We start from the raw sequence: 21,956 nt of genomic DNA, 5'->3' as shown, positions 1-21,956 counted from the left end.
CACTGCTTATTATATATACTTTAATATTTAAAAAAAATGATAATAAAAATGACGATATTGGGAGAATAGTTTTATATTGAAATCCGATTAAATTCATATTTGATTTTTACTACCAATAAAAAGTTAGCTTTTGTCAACATAATTCGAAGTTATAACTCCAATATATCATTTTACATGGATTTCATGAAATATTAACATAAGTACATTGCCCACAATTAATTATAATAAACAATATACATTCCAAACATTATCGAGGGTATAGCTCACTGATTGAAACTCCATTTGTTGAGAATTGTGTTGAATTTTGCTCAGAATAATTTGACCCAATTATTTGAGAATTATGCTCCTCTTCCTGTGTTGTACTATGCATAAGGAATCCAGGTCGCAAAGGAGTAGGAAGCAAACTATGATTACTATTGAGCATTGAGACAACTAAAGACATTGTTGGTCTATTAGCCACACTCTCCTGAACGCATAGTAACCCAATGTGAAAGCACCTCATTATTTTATTTCTCGAATCAACTTGCAGAGTCGGATCTACTATATCTAAAATTGTTCCTTCCCTCCATTTTCTCCAAGCCTACAAGAAATATCATAATATAAATGTTTTGTGATAATAATTTGTTTCTTACACATAGTAGAAGTATAATTTGAATATGCATATATACTTACATAGCCTACAAGGTTATCCAATTCCTCTCCATTTTGAGAAGAAGCCTTCTGACCACTCACTATTTCGAGAACCAATACACCAAAACTATATACATCAGATTTAACTGAGAAATGCCCTCGATACGCATATTCTGGAGCCATATATCCACTGCATATTATAATTTGTTAAACCTAATTTAATTTCAATTACATCGTAGGTCTTTGGGTAAACTTTAATTAGTTATTTGTGTTTCCACACAATGCTGATAGTCTTTATTTCATATATAGTTGATGTTTTCTTGTTTTATCAAAATCTTGCTCTATAATTTGGTTTGATCTTGTAGTTTGAAAAATCCTGTACAATGATGTATCTAGAATATAGTAATTAGTGAAGTAAAAATACTTGTACAAACTACAAAAGCAACCCCATCTCAAACTGTAGAAGAATTTTATAAACCAATCTTTTTTATGTCAATAACAGGAAGTGTGAACATTGCACAATTTGATATTCAATAGCTATGGAATGGTTTAGTACTTACTATGTTCCCGCAATTCTTCGTGTATTAGCTTGAGTTTGATCCAATGCAAACAACTTTGCTAAGCCAAAATCTGAAATTTTAGGGTTCATATCTACATCTAAGAGGATATTGCTAGCTTTGAGATCACGATGAATTATTCGAAGATGAGAATCTTCATGAAGATAAAGAAGTCCACGAGCAATGCCTCTTATGATTGTATAACGCTTTTCCCAATCTAAGCATGTACGGTTTGTCGGGTCTACATGTTCATACGAATGTCAAATAAACTTTGAGCATAAACAGGCACCTAAATATATAGCTGAGCTACTTATAAGCAATCACTACCAAAGCTTCAAATTTTGCTTTATTATATATGTATTTGGCTACTGATACTTAGGCAATCTATGTGTTAGCTTTTCTCAAATCCACTTTTTCTTTACGTAGAGGGCAGAAAATTAAGAAATCTAGTAAAGTCTTATTCTCAAATGCAAGGAAATTTACTCCCAAGGCATTATCTATTTTGGTGATAAGATTCTAAGTAAAATGATAAGAAGTATTTTTACCAAAAAGCAAAAGTGGAATCTTACCAAATATGAAGTGATCAAGGCTTGAATTAGGCACAAGCTCATAGATAAGGAGTTTTTCTCCTGCTTCTAGGCAGAAGCCTAAGAGTTTAATCAGATTCCTGTGTTGAAGTTTGGTCAAAAACATAACTTCATTTTTAAATTCTTGATCACCTTGATTAGAACTCATGGATAGCCTCTTCGCAGCAATTGCTTGCCCATCAGAAAGTATCCCCTGAATTGACGAAGCTTCGATCAAGATGCTGAATGTTATAAATTTTGTGACTTTTTTTATTATGGTGATTATGCATTTTACCTTGTAAACATCACCAAATCCTCCCCTTCCGAGTTTGTTAGCATCAGAGAAGTTATCTGTTGCAAATTTAATAGTGCTGAGGTTGAATAGTAAAGATTCCACATGAAGGACATCATCATCATCTTCACAAAAAGGAGCTATATTAATGCTAATTTTCATTACAACACCTATAACCTAGACAACATGTTAAATAACTAGAAAAATATGAAGTGTAATGACTTACTTTCTACTTTCCTTCCGCGAGGCCTCCTTAGGATGATCCATATGGGAATGATAAACAACACTAAAACAATAGTAGGAACAATGGTGATAAGGAGAACTCTGACCGTGTTGCTGTCTTTTCCTGCACGTCATTAAATCATTAATTCCCAACACCAATTGCTAGCTTCTTGCATCATAGGCTGAGTCAAAACATTTGTTTGGTATTAGAAATAAAAATAATTTAAAATATTTTTTCGACTTCCACGAAGAAAGGCGGCAAGAGTGGTAAGGCCATGCATCCCCCATGTGGCCAAAACATTGTAAGACGAGCGAAATCTTTAAGGCCCCTTCTACTCTGATTGTAGCATTTTAAGGCTATGCATACTTCCATTAGTTACTAAAAAGTTCATATTCACAGTGAACACTACTCAGCATCTCCAATTTTTCATTTTGGGGGCAACTGCGTGGTATTTAATTATTAATTTAAATGTACACCTAAAAAGGAGTGCACTGGACAAGTTAACAAGAATAAAGAGATTGGCTTCAAATTGGATACCTTTCTCATTAACAGAATGTAGTATATATACACACATGTTTGATCTAATCTTCTCCTAAATTATAGCTACAAAATCAGAAATATAAGGCAAATTATGCTCCTATACAATCAGCTAATTATGTCAAGATAATCACACAATAACTAACATATAATTTCCTTAATACTCCTCCTCAAGTTGGAGAGTGCAAATCAAGAACTCCCAACTTGGTGCACAAAAATTCGAACTGCTCCTTGCCAAGTGCCTTTGTAAAAACGTCCGCCAACTGCATCTTTGTAGAAACATAACACGGACGAATTACCCCAGCTTGAAGTTTTTCTCGAACTATATGACAATCAATCTCAATGTGTTTAGTACGTTCGTGAAAAACTGGATTAGCCGCAATATATAAAGCTGCTTGATTATCACAAAACAATGGTGCTGGTTTGTCCAATTCAACCTTCAAATCTTTAAGTATGTACCTCAACCAAGTCAATTCCAGGCAAGTATTCGCCATTGCTCTGTACTCTGCTTCTGCTGACGAACGTGAAACATTCGTTTGTTTTTTTGATTTCCAAGAGATGAGTGATGATCCGAGGAAAACACAATAACCAGAAACGGAACGTCTTGACATACGACATCCTCCCCAATCTGAATCGCAAAATGCGCTGAGTGTTAAATTATTTTCAGATGGAAGAAAAAGACCTTGACCTGGTGATCCTTTAATATATCGGAGGACCCGTAATGCTGCTTCCCAGTGCGGCTTCCGAGGTGTGTTCATGAATTGACTTAGTGTACGTACTGAATACACTATGTCAGGCCTGGTTACAGTCAAGTATATTAATCTGCCAACCAGTCTCCGATACCTACTTGGATCATGAAGTAACTCGCCATCTTCATCAGTCAATTTCAAGTTTTGCTCCATTGGAAATTTTTCGGGCTTCACTCCTGTCAATCCTGTGTCTTGCAAAATATCTAATGCATATTTTCTTTGAGACATAAAGATTCCCTTTTTAGAGCGAGAGAATTCTATACCCAAAAAATATTTCAATTCACCGAGGTCTTTAATAAAAAAACGCTTGAGCAGATGAGTCTTGAGCATCTTGATTTCATGCAAATCATTACCAGTCAACAGGATATCATCAACATAAATGAGAATAGCAGTGAACTTGTTACCTTGGGATTTAGTAAAAAGTGAATAATCTGCCTTGGACTGTATGTAACCCGCAGACTTAACAGTAGCTGTAAAAGTTGAGAACCAATTGTGTGATGCCTGTTTCAAACCGTAAATAGATTTGCGAAGCCGACATACCAGATTCTCCCCCTGTCGGCGAAGACTAGGAGGTGGAGTCATATAAACCTCTTCTTGTAAATTGCCATGAAGGAATGCGTTGTGCACATCAAGCTGATGGATGTACCAATTTCTGGAAGCTGCGACAGTCAGCAAACAGCGAAGAGTGGTGAGTTTGGCAGTTGGAGAAAAGGTTTCCTGATAGTCGATACCGGCGACTTGTGTGTAGCCCTTGGCAACCAAACGGGCTTTATAGCGTTCAATGGTTCCATCAGAATGGTATTTGATCTTGTACACCCAGCGGCAGCCAATGGGTTTGTGTCCCGGAGGAAGAGGGACCATCTCCCAAGTGTTGTTTCGTTCTAGAGCCTGAAGTTCAGTGGACATGGCTTGGCGCCAACGTGGATCACAGTCAGCTTGTTCAAAGGATGAAGGTTCGGTTTGGGCTGTCAAAAGAGCTAAAAAAGCACGGTGATGGGGTGAAAAACGAAAAAAAGAAAGGTGAGAAGAGAGGGGATACCTTGTACCTTGACGAGAACTTGATTGCGTGGAAGAATGATTAAGCTGGGCAGACATGGCATAGTCGTGGTGCCAGGCAGGAGGTTGAATATGACGAGTGGAACGTCGAAGAGGGGGTTCATGGGTGGGGGAAGGGGCTGACGTGTTGGAGGGTACTGAGGGCACGGAAGGTGGGGAAGAAAGCGAAGAAGGAGATGGAGAAGAAGGTAAGGGTGACGCAACTGATTCTGGGGATAAAGGTTCGGGAACATCAGTATTAGAGGAAGGTGGAGATAATACAGGATTGTGATGCGACAAGGGAGGAGTGGAACTTGGAGAAAAACGAGGAAGAGATATCGGCTGAGGTGTGGAATCGAAAGAAATGGGAAGCAGTAAAGGAAGAGAAGGTGAATGTTGTTGAGATTGAGAAGAACTAGGATGGAAAGGAAAAATATTTTCCCGAAAGAATGCATCTCGACTGACTGATATTTTTTGTGTTTGCAAATCGAGTACTTTATAGCCTTTTTTTCCATGTGGATACCCCAAAAAAACACAAATAGATGCCCGAGGGTCAAATTTCTGTTTGGGGTGAACAATGGTTACATAGCATTCACAACCAAAAACTCGCAAATGTGTGAGTGAAGGAGGCCGATTATATAAGACCTCGAATGGTGATTTGTTTGAGAGCAATGGAGTCGGAATGCGGTTTATCAGATAAACGGCTGTTAAAACACATTTCCCCCAAAACTTAAGTGGGACATTTGATTGAAACATGAGAGAATGGGCAACATTTAAAATGTGTCGATGTTTGCGTTCTACAACTCCGTTTTGTTGCGGAGTGTAAATGCAAGAGGTTTGAAGTTCGATTCCTTTATTTTGAAGAAAGATGCGAAGAGGAATAAATTCTGTGCCATTATCCATTCTTACCGTTTGAACATCTGTGTGGAATTGAGTTTTGACGAATTGCACAAAATTAGTTAACAAAGATTGTGTTTCTGATTTATGATGCATAAGGAAAATCCATGTGCAACGAGAAAAATCGTCAACAATTGTAAGGAAATAACGTGAACCAGTATGTGCAGGAATTTTGTGAGGACCCCAGACATCACAATGTAAAAGAGAAAAATGAAATTTTGTAGTTATTGAACTTTTGGGAAAGGGCAAGCGTGTCTGCTTAGCTTGTGGGCAAATTGGACAATGATTTCCTAATTCTTTATGAACATCTGGAAGCAAATGTGATAATAATTTAAAACGAGAAAAAGAGGGATGACCCAGGCGTAAATGCCATAAGTCAGACGGTTGAGAAACATGAAAGACAACCGATTTATTTGTTGATGGATGCATGTAGTATAGACCACCACGCTGTTTACCCGAGCCAATCATCTTCCCCGAAACCAAGTCCTGCAAAATACAATAGTCAGGAAAGAATATGATGCAGCAATTCTGATCTTTTGCGAGTTTGTTAGCCGAAATTAAATTCAAGTTAAAGGATGGGACACATAAAACATCTTTAAGGGTCAATTGGGAATAAAAAATAACGGTGCCAGTGTGTGTTATTGGTGATACTACACCATTTGGTAAATTAACAGTTGTGACATTAGAAGGTTTGAGATCAGTGAAAAGAGACATGTGGGAAACGATGTGATCCGTGGCACCTGTATCCAAAATCCAAGATCTCGTACTACTAGAATTAACAGACACAAGAGTTGATGGAATTAAACCTGCAGCATTTGCATATGCGTCAATATTACCGAAATTACTGTGATTTAATGCACGAATTGCTTGAGCCAACTGTTGTATTTGTTTTGTAGTGAACCCCTGGACTGTACTAGAAGAAGTCGAATCAGACATTTCCTGGGATTCTGTCGCGTTTGCTGAGGGCTGATTCCCACGATCAAAAGGACGTTGTCCTCGAAATTGTCCCGCTTTGTTATTGCTCCCATTTTTCAGTCGGCATCTATCATCCGTGTGACCTCTTTTATCACAGAACTTACAGTGAAATTTAAGAGTCCGACATTCATCTATGGTATGTCCGGATCTGTTACAATGGTCACACATTTTCTGTCTTGGATTACCTCCTTTTCTCGGGACTGCGGCAGCTATTGAGAAATTCTCGGTTGGCTCAGAAGAAACTTGCCGTTGCATCTCTTCCTGGACAATTAAAGAGTATGCTTGACGGACATTGGGCAATGGCGACATCATCAAAATATTGGATCTCACTGCCTTATATGACTCATTCAAACCCATTAGAAATTGCATAAGACGGTCTTCCTCCCTTTGCTCGAGACGTGCTTGCCGTTGGTTGCAGGTCAGCGGGGAACGGTATGTCTCAAGCTCGTCCCATAAGGCTTTGATCTTTGTAAAATATGTAGCTACTGTCATCGTTCCTTGCGACATGGTGGCGATTGATTTCTGTATTTGAAAAACCGCTGGAGCATTCTTTTGAGAAAACTGGTTGCGTAAATCAACCCACACTTCGCGTGCTGTTTTAGCATGGATAATTCCTTCAGTAATGTCTGATTCAACAGCATGAGTTAGCCAAGAAAGTATCATGCTGTTGCATTGATTCCACTGTTCAAACATAAAGGGTTCATCTTCCTACGATGGTTCTTCAACTGTCCCGTTGACGAAGCTGATCTTCTTCTTGGCAGTAAGGGCATGAATAACTGCTTTGCTCCATGATTGATAGTTGACCCCATTTAATTTGATGGGCACCAAAACATGGTCTGGTTGATCTGAATGATGAATATAGAGGGGATGTGAAGGATCGATGGTCTTGTTTTCTGATCCAGAAGCCTTCTGACTGCCAGCCATGGTGGTTTGTTGTTCTGGCTCTGATACCATAACAAGAATAAAGAGATTGGCTTCAAATTGGATACCTTTCTCATTAACAGAATGTAGTATATATACACACATGTTTGATCTAATCTTCTCCTAAATTATAGCTACAGAATCAGAAATATAAGGCAAATTATGCTCCTATACAATCAGCTAATTATGTCAAGATAATCACACAATAACTAACATATAATTTCCTTAATACAAGTGCATGTGTGGTCTGGAAGTCATTCACGACAACTTCAGCCGCTCCATAGTTCTGATGAGGACCACCTGATGCAGCTTCATCTTGTAGGTTGCGCAACAATTTTAACAGCACCTGATTGACCTAGTATCAGAGAAATTTCCAAAACTTCCCTTCACATGAGGTGGACGAGACTCTCTACTGCCAGATATGGAGCGGTTGGAGTATCGTAGCATACAAATGTTGCAATGTATATTTCCCTCCTTGGAGTTGGGACATTGCTGTCTAAGATAATCGCTAGAGTTTTTCATACAACTACGACATGCATCTGGCACCAGATCTGGTCTACACAACCCAGTTGCGTTCACCGTGTCGGAATAGTTTCCGGCAGCGTAAAACCCGTAGTCAACTAGGGTTCTAGAGAAGGAGGTGAAAAGGCTATTGAGGTTTGCGTGACAGGTACTGTTATTCATGGACTTATTGCCTTCATTTGAAACGCAGTTCAGGTTTAGGACAACTGGCTGCTGGGCAACAATGAGAGGAAGGAGTAGGAGAACGGATGAAGTAAAGAAAAGATTGAGCTCCGTGGAACCCATTGACGTTCTTTCACCTAGGTCTCTAAAATGGCTAAGTATTATTTTGGGCACTATATATTCTTGACTTGAAACGACTGTCATTGCTTATACTTTTCAGAGTATTAGAAGTCAACTTTCTTCAAGATGCCGGAAAAGACAGAAGGATTGAGTGGGTATTGATGGATATCAATATCGTTCACACAGATTTTACCAGTGTAACTGCTGCTGCTGATGTGCTTGAAAATAAGTGGTTACACTTAGATAGATAGGTCAGTTTTTGTTAGGTTGTTAGTCAGACAAATAGTTTAAATACAGTCCGTGAAGTTGATGTCTCCATTCATTCAGTCCACAACATTTTACTCACCTATGAACAAAGACTAAGTTTTCAAAATTTAGTAGCAGAAGGAGAAACTATTTCTGCTAATATTTCCATACAAGGACGACACACTAACACAAGAAAATATTATGATGGTAGAGGTAACAATCACTTCAACAACAAGGTTAATTCTTGCCATAATCAAGGATGGGACGTACAGATGGCTGTGGGAAAGATCATAGGAACGATAACAATGGCAATGGCACTATACCTTAGTGTCAACTTTGTGGTAAATTTGGCCATGCAGTTGTTACATGCTACCATAGATTTGGTATCCATTTTCAAGGTCCTAATACCTTACCCGAAAATTCTGTTAATCCTTCATGTAATTCTATCTGCAATCAAATACAAGCTACGGTGCCCTCCCCTTCTATAGCAAATAGTGAGTATTGGTTTCTTGACATTGGTGCAACACACCATCCATCCCAATCTGCTGATACTTTCTCAGATATTCATCCATATCAGGGGAATGACAAAGTCTATTGATAATGATAAGAAACTATCCATTTGCATGTTGGGTCTAAATCTTTTAAATCCTCTCTCAAGTCCTTCCGTTTACAAATTTTTTTTCATGTCCCTCATCTTGCTACAATCCTCATCAGTAGATCCAAATTCAGCACAAACAATAATTCATTCTTTGAATTTCATCCTAATTTTTTTCTTGTTAAGGATCAGGATATGAAGAAGGCTCTTCTTCAAGGCAAACTTGAGAAAGGATTATACAAGTTCCATATCAACCACATTGGTTTCAGGCCAACTTGAGATGCCAGTTCCTTGCATTCAAAGCATACTTGAGAATGGCTTGTATACAAGTTCATGACTTAATAGAACTTAAAGACTAAATAATGTTTAATAGTGCACTATTGTACTAAGCATATTTTTGTCTCCAATCTAATTCAGTCAAATATCTTCATTTCTTAATCTAATAATATGTTTTAAAGATTGTGAGGAAAATATTTTACCTATATTAGCAAAATACTGCCTACTCTAAGACTTTGATCTAGACTAAATAAAGAAATATTTATCACTTCTATGGCAAAATATATAAGAAAAGAAAAATTAAAAATTAAAAAAATTGAAAAGAAAGCTATGCATTTGAGGGCTTTGCTGTTAATTCCTACACGTAATTGTGTAGACATTTAATTGTTTTTGGCTCACTGTATTTTTTCAGTTGCCCCGAAACCTTGATGATTTGCAATTCATATCATGGCTACCAATTTATTACATGAACATGCATCCTCCTAGTAGATATACATGCCAAAGTGTAGGTTTTTCCAGTGCTTCATGCTATTTAATCTAAAAGCATAACAAATATCCTTTAATCCCTGCAATATTCAAAGCATGCATGGAGGTTGAGTTGCATACCGTTCCCAGTTGTGTCATTGGATGCTGCAGGAGAAGGAGAATCACCCGTTGGAGATGGAAATGATGATGGTGCATCAGGTCGAGACTGATAGAAACGGAACACCTCGTACTTGAAGTTACAGATTGGCCCTATAGCAGTTAGTCCATTTTTCCCTTTAGAAAAATTCTTTGGAATTAATACATCAAGATCATCCAAACAGTTCGTGCATTGCTACTTTTGTAAATCAGGAGTGCACTGCACAAGTGCATATATGGTTTCAAAGCCAACCGTTGCTTCTCCCACTGCATACTTTCGAAGAGGACTGCCTGAGGCAGCTTCATCTTTTAGGTTGCCCAACAATTTTAGCAGCACCTGATTAGTCTGGTTCACATCTGAGAAATTTTCAAGTTTGGTTGAAATATAAATTGGAGAAAGTTTGTTGATGCTGAATATGGAGCGGTTAGAATAGCCTAACATACAATTATCGTAGTATATATATGCTTCCTTGTAGTTGGGACAAAGCCCTCTAAGTTCATGACTAGAGGTGCCAATGCATTTACGACATGTATTTGGCGTGAGATCACCTCTATAGAGTGCAATTGCCTTTACTTCGCCAGCAGAGGAATTGTAAAACCCGTAGTCAACTGTGGTGTTAGAGAAGGTGGAGAGGAGGCTGTCCAGGTTTGCCTGGTAGGCACTGTCGTTGGTGTAGTTACCTCTCTCCCGCATGCAGAATTGCCTTAGGAAATTTTGTCCAAGAGCGATAGTGAGAAGGTGCATTTGAATGGATGAAATGAAGACAAGCAGTCCCAAACAACCAATTTTCTTCGTTTCAGGCCGCCCTATTGTGAATGCGATTGCAAAGAATTTTAGATAAAATCCATATATACTCTAATGCCTATAAATATGCTGATGGAGGAATGGAAGTCAACTGATTACTACTCAAAAAATGCTATTTGATAGCTTGTAATAAACTCTTTTAAACACTTTTGAGTAGTAGTTATCACCTTTTAACCCAATTAACATATTAAGGACCCTTGCAATCAATTCTAATCAAATTGTGTTAAGTTTTGGTGTTTTGATAGCTTTTTGATCACCAAAGCAATCTGAGATTGAGGAGAGTTCTTTAGGAATCCATGGCAAAAGATGTCCAGACAGGGCGTTCGGACACACCATTGGAGAGCGGCGGAACGTGGGCTGTAGTAAGGCTTGCTCACTGTAGTCAATGATCCGGACAACATATCTAGATAGGATATGCTATCATCCGGAGTGTGTGTTCACGAGTGCCGGATAGCATGGCGGTGCATGTCCTCTTGGGGAATCCGGATGGAGTTGAGCCGGATAGATCCCTACACCTTACACACGCAGACAGACCCCCTTTTGCGGCGCGCAGGTATAGTTCCTTCCACCCGGGGGAATCCGGATGTAGTTGATCCGGATAGCCTTGCGGCGCGGGATATCTCACATCTGGATGGGAGAGGAAGACGTTTCAACTTCCCCGGTCAGACATGTCCGGATCCTCTGACGCCGAATGGGAGAGGAAGGCGTTTCAACTTCCTCGGACAGGCATGTCCGGATCTTCTGATAGCGCTCACCTGGAGAGATCCGCGGCCGACATTTCAGATTACCCGGATTTTGCACAGTGCCGCGGTGTCTCCTGAAGCTTCCCGATATTTGCCACCGACTAAGTTAGATTTTTTCTCTCAAGATATTTTGTGTAAATTTCTATTTTCTCCTTGTAATAAGTCAAAGATATTACTGGGATATTTCTTAGAAAATATCTTCTCTATATATATCTTTGAACCAATGTAAAGAAGATGATATAGATATCATATATAGAATCGACGAACAGAGCACTTGCTCTGTTCTTCCTTCATATTTTTGTTTTCTCGTTAGTTTTCTTTCTAGCCAACCAAACTCTGAGGATTTTTCCTCAGAGGATGAGAGGCTAGGCTCTTCGTCTCTTGGAGTGAAGTAAGCCGGGTAAGTTTCTTCATGCATAAATTGGAAGTTTTGTTGTTTTAGTTTTTAATGAAGAGAAAGTGTGACCCGTTAATGGTTTTTATCTTTTTAGTTAACTTAAAACGCCTTTAACTCACCTGGGCCAACACTTGATAAGGCAAGTGATCTCCATCCATTGAGATGCACTTGTTTATCTCTTGTGAGCCTTTGGGAGGTGGTTTGAAGGTAGGATTTTCTAGAATAGCCAACACTTGGTAAGCTTTTGGACTCTAAGGAGACATCCATTAGTTATCTCTTGCAAGCTTGTGAAGGGAAATCCAAGGATAAAGATCACCTTGAATGGCAAATGCTAGGTGAGAGGCATGAGCCATTGCAAGGTGCATCAGTGAGAGGGATTTAGTGTTTGAACCCATTAAAGGGAAGCATCTGTACCACACCGGTTAGAGAATTAACTATATGTTAATTCTCTAATGCGAGGAAAAGAAACAAGTGACTGGAACTCTCTTTTTGTATGAGGAATCTGAGCCTAGTGATCTGAAACTCCAAGAAACACTTTTCTTTGTAATTAAAATCAGTTACTATTTTTGGTTAGTTTAAAACCAAACCTTTTTCATTTAAACATCTTTATGTTTTCTTTTAAAGCTAACCTTGAAATGAAAAGGCACCAATTCATCTTTGGATTAATATCAATTGTGGAGTGAAAACCCATCCCAGTGAACGACCCTAGAGCCACTATGCTATGCTAGCTAAGGCTATCCTATTACATGGTGTAATATGTTATAAATTTTGTTGATTACTCCCTTCTAAGGACCACAATCAAGGGACACTAGCTGGACACGAATCAAATGGCACCACTGTCAGGGACCATTGAGAGGATACGAATCAGCTGAGACACCAATTGGGAACGAATCATCAACTTTCTTGGAGGTGCTGTATTATTGTTACATCTGTAATCTGTTCAAATTTCGAATGGTTTCGGATCATCCATCCAACCCAAAGTCAAAATGCCAACGTTGCCAAGAAATGCCGAGTCCAGATATAAATATCAAATCTCAGCTTATTGAATCTTTTATATGAAAAATGTTTATATATGCTTGGCCAACCGGGTTTGACATGCATTTCTTCAAAGGCAAGAAAACTTGAAGACTGATCATGTACATGGAATTTCTCAAAAGAGAAGCCGGGAGGAAGGGTAAAATTAAAAGTTCTTAATATTTTGTTGTAATATTTTAGCATGCGTGTGACTGACTACATTCAGCGAAAATGATGCTTCTTTTGACTTGAATTTTTTTTAAAGCAAGTATGTGGGCGGCTCCGCAAAATTTGGTCTCTCAGGCCTAAATTTAAATTAGGTCTTAATGTTATTGATCAAATTTTTATATCATATCAATTTAAAATTCTATTGAGTTTAATTGTGGACTAAAATTAGTAGTACTATACTAGTAAAAGATGTATTTAAAAACATCCACTCTAAACATATAGGACCCTAAATCCATAACACGTCCATATACAAAACTACCTCTTCCTTTATTGCTGGCCCACATCCACAACCATGTCCATGGCCATGGTTATTCTAACTTCTTTCATTAAAATTTTCTTCATTCTCTTTCAATGAAAGTTTTGTTCGAAGAACTTGTTCTAATAAATTTTTCTTGGTTCTCTTTTAATTTTCATAGGCTTACGATGATTCCACAAGTTGATCGATGATCATAGAATCTAAATTCTCATATTCTTCAATGGTCACAAGAATATAATCAAACTTTGAATTTAAATAAAAAAATCTGTAGTATGGAAGATCAGTATATTTAGGAAACATGCATGTTCATTCTATAAATAGGTTGACGTGATATAAATTAAAAATCATGATTAAGGACAAAAATTTATTCCATTTATATTTGCCCATACGACTCCTAATTTCTTTTTAATTAGGAAAGAAAGAGACTCGATTGAATCGTCTAGAAAATGAAAAATCTAATATCATCCTGGACTGGACTGGAACAAAAATATTAGTTTGGCCAAATTCCATGATGCATGCCAACTCTCCACTAGATAAAGCAAGTCCAAAGTTCAGCACCGCGAAATTTGATCAGAGGAAATTTGTGTTTTTGCAGGAAAAAGTAACATAACCCAAACTATAATCATCGTTGTTATCCTGACTGTTGTTTCTGTGATACTCATCTCCTGCATCTGACTCTTTTTGAGAATGAGAAAGCTAAGAGACATAGATGAAAGTAAGTTCAAATGAACTACCCCCATTACTTGTTATTCAAAAAGTTGCTTTCTATTTTTTGCTGGAACTACTCTCCTAAAAAAGTTTAAATAATATAATAAAAACAAATAAATGAAATTTTGTATGGACTAAGAATGAGATTTTGCAATTGGGAATAATTAAATTTCGGCTATTAATACAAGATTTTGTGTTGAGTATGTTAAGATATTAGGAATGCTTTCCTTATATCATTCAGTGTTGAGATATTAGGAATGTTTAAATATTAGGAAAGTTGAGATATTAGGAATGTTGAGATATTAGGAAAGTTGAGATATTAAGATATTAGTTGTTATTTCCTTATATCATTATTTCCTTGTATCATTCTTTCCCATTCTTAGAATGGTGATTACCCTTTATATATACTCTGTACATGAACGAATGAAAGAATGAAAGAATGAATGAAAAAAACTACCATTTATCAATTTGAAGATGGTATTAGAGCCATGGAACTAAAATCCTGGATATTTTGTCGTTATGGTAGTCTGACAATGATCAACCATCCTAAGACAAGCTCTAATATTGATAAGTCAACCTTCAAATGCACTCACTGCAATAAGACTGATCCCACAAGTCTGGATATCCCACAATTTCAAAGCAACGACTCTTGGTATGACCAGGAAAACAATGAGGAACCGAGGGTTTGAACCATGGACCTTTAGATCATGTTTAGGCTATCACCACTTTGTTATTAATGATAATAATCGTGATCAACGAAAGAAGGATTCCATGAAAACCTCGACTGCAACTATTGCCAAAAAAAAAAAAAAAAGGCTAATGTTGTTGAGAAAGCCTCTACATTGGTAGTCACTACAGATTATGGTGGTAAGTTTTTAAATACTTCTACACCTGTTATTAATAGTGTATGGATAATTGATTCTGGTGCTACAGATCATATGACTTTTGATTCTAGACAGGTTTCACCCCTTAGACATTCCTCATAAAAAATTGTTTCCACAGCCAATGGTAACACAACCCTAGTCATTGGGAAGGATCCTTAACTCTTATTGATACTTTGAATTTGGATTCTGTTTTAGTTGTTCCATATTTAGATTACAATCTTTTGTCAGTTTCTCAAATCACTGCAGCCTTATCTTGTATTGTCATTTTTTGGCTTGAATTTTGTGTTATTAAGAACATCCAAACAAGACCGATGATTGGTTGTGGTATTAAGCAAGGAAAACTCTATTACTTGGACTTGCAGTCAAAGGATTCAAATAAGTTGCAACAAGCCTTGATGACAGATGGATCTAAGGGGAAGAAGAAAAAGTCTGAAATTTGGTTGTGGCATTGACGTTTGGGACATGCTTCCTTTGGTTATTTAAAAAAATTGTTTCCTAGTTTGTTTGCAAAGAGTGATATTTCTGGTTTCCGTTGTGATATTTGTGAATTGGCTAAAAGCCATCGTGCTTCGTTTCCTTTAATTTTGAATAAAAGTCCGCTTCCTTTTATGGTTATACATTCTGATGTTTGGGGCCCATCCAAAGTCCCAACTTTGAGTGGCTCACGTTGGTTTGTTACTTTTTTTTTATTTTTTTTATTTTTTTTTTATGATTGTACCAGAATGACCTGGTTATGCTTGATGAAGACCAAAGATGAAGTGAACTTGTTGTTTTAAAAATTTCATAAAATGATTGAAACTTAGTACAATGCAAAGGTTCGGGTTTTGCATAGCGATAATGATGGAGAATATTAAAGTTCTGATCTTCAAAAGTATTTGGAAGGACATGACATCATTCATCAGACTACTTATTCCAATACACCCTAACAAAATGGAGTCGTTGAACGGAAAAATCAGCACTTGTTAAAGGTTGCTCGTGCTTCCTTGATAGCAACAAAAATACCAATATCTTATTGGGGAGAAGCAATCACATCTGCTGCATACTTGATCAATCGGGTACCTTCCAGCTCAATTGACTTCCAAAAACCTCTCCAAGCTCTTACTAATTCCGTAGTTGCCCCAACCGTCATAAATCTACCTCCTCGTGTTTTTGGTTGCGTGGAATCTGTGCATCTACACAAACACCAACGCACCAAGTTAACTTTTCATGCATTGCAATGTGTGTTTGTTGGATATGCATTACACAAAAAGGGATATTGATGTTACCATCCTCCAACTTGACGAATGTTTATTACAATGGATGTGGTGTTTCATGAAGATTCAATGTATTTTTCATATGAGTCTGAACTTCAAGGGGAGTACCATAAGGAAATTCAGACTCTCGATTATGATTATCATATCTCTAAGGAGGATGAATCTGGACAATCTGAACTAGTGAACCAAAAAGCTGGTGAATTGGATATGAGTGGTACAACTCTAGAACCAAATAGTAATGACCACCCAAAAACTGAAGAAGTGATAGAAGAGGGGAGAGACAATACAATTGAACCATCTGAACAATTTGGGTATGAAGATGCTTTCATTGAAATACCAAACCAATTGTAGTTTGCTGAGGGTATTCTTAATTTGGAACCTGATCCATTCATGAAACGTTTATCACACCGTCATAATAGAGGTATTCCTAAACCCACATATGAACCTGAATTGTCTACCAAAGTCAAATATCCCATGAGCAACTATGTGTCTAACCATCGTTTGTTTGAATCACATAAGTCATTTGTAAATCAATTATCTACTGTAGCTATTCCTAACAATGTGCAGGAAGCCTTAGCTGATCCAAGGTGAAAAGCAGCCATGAATGAAGAGATGAAATCATTGCAGAAGAATGAAACATAGGAACTCGTAGAATATCCACCAGGAAAAAAACTAGTTGGGTGTCGTTGGATCTATACTGTGAAGTACAAGGCAGATGGTAGTATTGAACGATTTAAAGCAAGACTGGTAGCAAAAGGGTACACTCAAACTTATGGAATTGACTACACAGAGACATTTTCACCTGTAGCTAAGATCAACACAGTTCGAGTATTACTGTCTTTAGCTGCAAACCTGGATTGGCCATTACAACAATTCGATGTGAAAAATGCCTTTTTGCATGGCGAGTTATGTGAAGAAGTATATATGGATCTTCCACCAGGATGCATGGTGTCAGAAAAGCAATGTCAGAAGGTGTGCAAATTGAAGAAGTCATTGTATGGGTTGAAGCAATCCCTGAGAGCATGGTTTGGAAGGTTCACAAAGTCAATGAGAGTTTTTGGCTATCGTCAAAGTAACTTAGATCACGCTTTGTTCCTGAAAAAACAACATGGTAAGATTACGACACTCATCGTATATGTGGATGACATGGTAGTTACAGGAAATGATCCTGAAGAAAGAAAAACTCTACAGAATTATCTATATAGAGAATTCAAAATGAAAGATCTAGGTCCTCTGAAATACTTTCTTGAGATTGAAGTTTCTCGATCAAGTGAAGGAATTTTTTGTCTCAAAGAAAGTATGCCTTAGATCTTTTACAGGAGACTGGAATGTCGGGATGTCAACCTGTTAATACACTAATAGAAAAAGGTTTGAAATTGTGTGTTGAGCCTAATCAAGTATCAACCAATAAGGGAAGATACCAAAGACTTGTGGGGAGATTAATGTACTTAGCTCATACAAGACCAGATCTTGCTTATGCATTGAGTGTAGTGAGTCAATACATGCATAGTCCTGGAGAGCAACATATGAATGCAGTCATGCATATTTTGAGGTATTTGAAGAATGCTCATGGGAAGGGAATTTTGTTCGCTAAAAATGTTGATCATCAGAGTATAGAAGTATATACTGATGCTGATTAGGCCGGTGCAGTGGATGATAGCCGATCTACATCTGGTTACTTTACCTTTGTAGGTGGTAATCTTGTGACATGGAAAAGTAAGAAGCAGAATGTCGTCGCTCGTTCAAGTGTAGAAGTGGAATTTAGAGGTATGACTCTAGGACTTTGTGAGGCATTATGGCTAAGACTCCTCTTACAGGATTTAGGTTACCTATCTAGGCAACCAATCCGATTATTTTGTGACAATAAAGCCGCATGTGACATTGCTCATAATCCAGTACAATATGATTGTACAAAACATGTCGAGGTGGATAGATTCTTCATTAAGGAAAAGTTGGATGATAAGATTGTGGAATTGCTTAAGATTCGATCAGAAGATCAATTGACCGATATCCTCACCAAAGCTGTCTCAAGTAAAGTGTTCTCAGAATTTTTAGACAAGTTGGGCATGTGTGACATCTATGCACCAACTTGAGGGGGAGTGTTGAGATATTAGGAATGCTTTCCTTATATCATTCTTTCCTTATATAATTCAGTGTTGAGATATTAGGAAAGTTGAGATATTAGGAATGTTGAGGTATTAGGAAAGTTGAGATATTAGGATATTAGTTGTTCTTTCCTTATATCATTATTTCTTTGTATCATTCTTTCCCATTCTTAGAATGGTGATTACTCTCTATATATACTCTGTACATGAACGAATGAAAGAATAAATGAAAAAAACTACCATTTATCAATTTGAAGAGAGTAGACATTGAAACTCTCCTGTATTTATGTTACTCCTATGTAAAGATGCTCTTACTTCATTACAGTTGTCTGTCAACTTGACTTGTGTAGCCAAGGATGAAATTTTGAATGTGGAATCTTTGCAATTCAACCTTGCTCCTATTAGAAATGCAACGTATAACTTTTTTGATTCTAATAAGCTTGGACAAGGAGGATTTGGAGCTGTTTACAAGGTAATTAAACATTACCATAATAAGAAAAAAAAAGCTCAACTCAAATTACTAAATTCCTTCAGGCTTGATTTAAAGTGTCTTGGATATTATACTTTGTTGTGATATATTTCAGGGCACACTTTCTAATGGACAAGAAATAGCTATGAAAAGGCTGTCCAAGGGTTCCAAGCAAGGAGAATTAGAATTCAGGAATGAGATCCTGTTAATGGCTAAACTTCAACACAAGAATTTGGTTAGACTCCTAGGTTTCTGCTTAGAAGGAACTGAAAGACTTTCTCATCTATGAGTTTGTGCTTAATTCAAGTCTTGATCACTTTCTATTTGGTATGGTTTAACTTCTCCCCAAATTTCATATATACTTCAGACCATGTCTATTATAATCTCTTTCATCAAGAAAGAGTTAAAGAGATTATAATCCATTCCAATGACATGCATTATTTACAAATACACAGATCCTATTAAGTGTCAACGATTATACTGGGAAAGGCGTTACAAAATTATTGTAGGCATTGCTCGAGGGCTTCTATATCTCCATGAAGATTCCCAACTTCGAATTATTCATCGTGATCTCAAAGCTAGCAATGTTTTACTAGATGAAGAAATGAATCCTAAAATTTCAGATTTTGGTATGGCAAGGTTATTTTCACTAGACCAAACTCAAAGTGATACGAGTAAGATTGTGGGAACCTTGTAAATATCAAAATCTTGCTAGAGTAAACAATTATGATGACATCCTGTATTTTTCTAATTTTAATTTTTTTTGTTGATAAAATTCTATATCTCTTAGGTCATTATCTCAGCAAAGGAATCTCAAAACTTAGCAAATATTTCATTATGTCCCCTAATATAATCATGAATTCTATTATTAAAAATGAAATCGACTTAATTAATCACAATATGCAGTGGATATATGGCTCCTGAATATGCAATGCATGGGAACTTCTCGGTTAAGTTAGATGTCTATAGTTTTGGTGTGTTGATTTTGGAAATAGTCAGCGGTCAAAAGAACACTTGTTCCGGCAATGGGGAGAATGCGGAAGACCTTATAAGCTTTGTGAGTATGAATATCTCTATGTTAAATTAGTCATTTCCTAGAAGTATCGGACAAGTAAAGCACACAAAATTGAAATGCTTAAAGAACCCCGTCTTTGAAATTGTATGTGTATATTGTCAATTTATTGTAGGCATGGAAAAGTTGGAGGGATGGATCAGTTTCAAATTTGATAGATCCTTCTGTGAGCTCTGGTTCAAGAAGTGAAATTATGAGATGCGTACATATTGGGTTGTTATGTGTTTAAGAAAATGTAGCTGACAGACCAACAATGGCTTCAGTTGTTCTTAGGCTTAGTAGCTACTCTCTCACTGTCCCATTACCTTCACAACCTGCTTTCTTCATGCACGGTAGCATGGGCCCAGAGACACCCTTGCTACAGGACTGATTCTGTAGTAACCAAGTCTTCTGATAATGTTTCAGCAGGCATGTCCGTAAATGAGACCTCAATTACTGAGCTCCACCCTCGTTAGCATTATGGGGATGCAGGTTATGTTGAAATGTGACTCTTCTTGTTTTCTTTGCTCCTGATCAATTTCTATCACACGATTCATTGTTGACGGCTTAAGATAAACAATTTTGGTTGGGAATTCTAGAGGGGAAAAAAAAAAAAATTCTTCTACAAAGGGGTCCTCTCCAACAGTGGACATGCAGTACTGCAGAGTTCTATTCTTCGAAGCGATGTCAATTACTACAGAGATCTATTCTTCCAGGCTATGTTAATTTTATTCTTATACTCCTGTGGAAAATTGACCAGCCAATTTTTGGCTGATGTGTGGCCACTCCTATTTGTTGGATTGTGTAGTTCAGATTAGTTTAGTTGTGTTTTGCAGGTAATGTTAGGGTCAAGCTCCTTATTGAGCTTACAATAACGAATGATGAGTTTGCTCTTATTGTATATTAAATCCTTTTATGATTTAGAGTTTTATTTTTTAGAGTGTGCGGCTGCAGTTGAGTGGAGAGTGAGAATTTCAGCATTGTACTATTTCTCTTTCATTTAATTAATGGATTTTTTAGTGTTAGTGTATTCTACATAGAGAGGCCGCAGTTGAGTGGAGAGTGAGAATTTCAGCATTGCACTGTTTCTCTTTCATTTAATTAATGGATTTTTTTAGTGTTAGTGTATTATACAGAGAGAAGAGTCATATTAATCGTTAAATCATGACTAAAATCTCTTGGTTTTCTTTATTTTCTACTTGTGAGTGTATGATTTAGTTATGGTTTAGTCAACATGGTCTCTATCAGCTTGTTCAAAAACCACGTCCTTGGCCCTCTGGTACAAACCAACCTTGTCTGATTTTATCACTTTTATTAATTAAATATGTGCACTTTAATTAAAGGTGGCCACTTGCGGTAGAAAACAAGTGAAATAAGAGAAATTTGAATAAAAAATTAAATAAAATAGTGAATGAGGGGGATGAGAGTGGGACATGGGTGGGAGAAATTTAGAGATTTGAGCTATCATTTTCTTAAAAAACTTCTATGGAAAGAGGTGAAAAGGATATTCATTTGATAAAGCAAAAGCCTTTTTGATTCCTAAAACTGCATGGATCCCACCTGGTGTTGGTGCATATGGGCATGTAAGCTTTTGGTTCAGCAGAGGCGTGTCAAACTTGTCCTCATGATTTTCTATTTCACAAAACCACAATCATAGGGCGTGGAAAAAAATTTAGTTGAGATTTGTCTTTTTGTCTGAAGTATGATTAAGTCTGCATTTATCTAATCTAATAAATATTAAAATAAATGTCATTTAAATACAAATCAAAGTAAAAGCATCATTTACTTCCTGTCTATCATATTGGAAAAGCCCACGTGGAAACCATCCTCAGATTGCATAGAATTCTGCATTATTCAGTGTCTCATTTCATATTTTGAGGGAAACGCATGAGACTGACCACGTTCCCTTGTGCCTCTGCATTCGTGGAGGGAGACTCTTTCCTCTTCAGTCATCTGTCTGCACATGGCACCTCCAATACCTAATTGTTGACTCCAATTTTTTAATAGAGAATCGTAAACCTTCTCCTAGTTTATACTTTTCTAATTAAGCTAATCATTCTTCGCACACTTTTTGAGAACCTTCTCCTATTTTTCTGTTTCTAACTGAGTTGATCACAAG

General features: G+C 37.2%; 1 long non-coding RNA gene and 1 pseudogene across 1 annotated transcript; one reads left to right on the top strand and one right to left on the bottom strand.

The window, feature by feature from the left end:
- Window positions 1–5,753: 5,753 nt before the first annotated feature.
- LOC117924375 lies at window positions 5,754–6,355 on the bottom strand. Its single transcript, XR_004652764.1, has 2 exons — window positions 6,293–6,355; window positions 5,754–5,972 (listed from the first exon to the last, which is right to left on the bottom strand). It is a non-coding gene; the product is annotated as an uncharacterized LOC117924375 (long non-coding RNA).
- Window positions 6,356–11,397: 5,042 nt separating this feature from the next.
- Window positions 11,398–20,313, top strand: LOC117923193 (annotated as a pseudogene).
- The last annotated feature ends 1,643 nt before the right edge of the window (window positions 20,314–21,956 follow it).

Source organism: Vitis riparia, chromosome 10, assembly GCF_004353265.1.
Source record: "Vitis riparia cultivar Riparia Gloire de Montpellier isolate 1030 chromosome 10, EGFV_Vit.rip_1.0, whole genome shotgun sequence".
NCBI lineage: Eukaryota > Viridiplantae > Streptophyta > Magnoliopsida > Vitales > Vitaceae > Vitis > Vitis riparia.
This window is presented reverse-complemented; position numbering and strand designations above follow the sequence as displayed.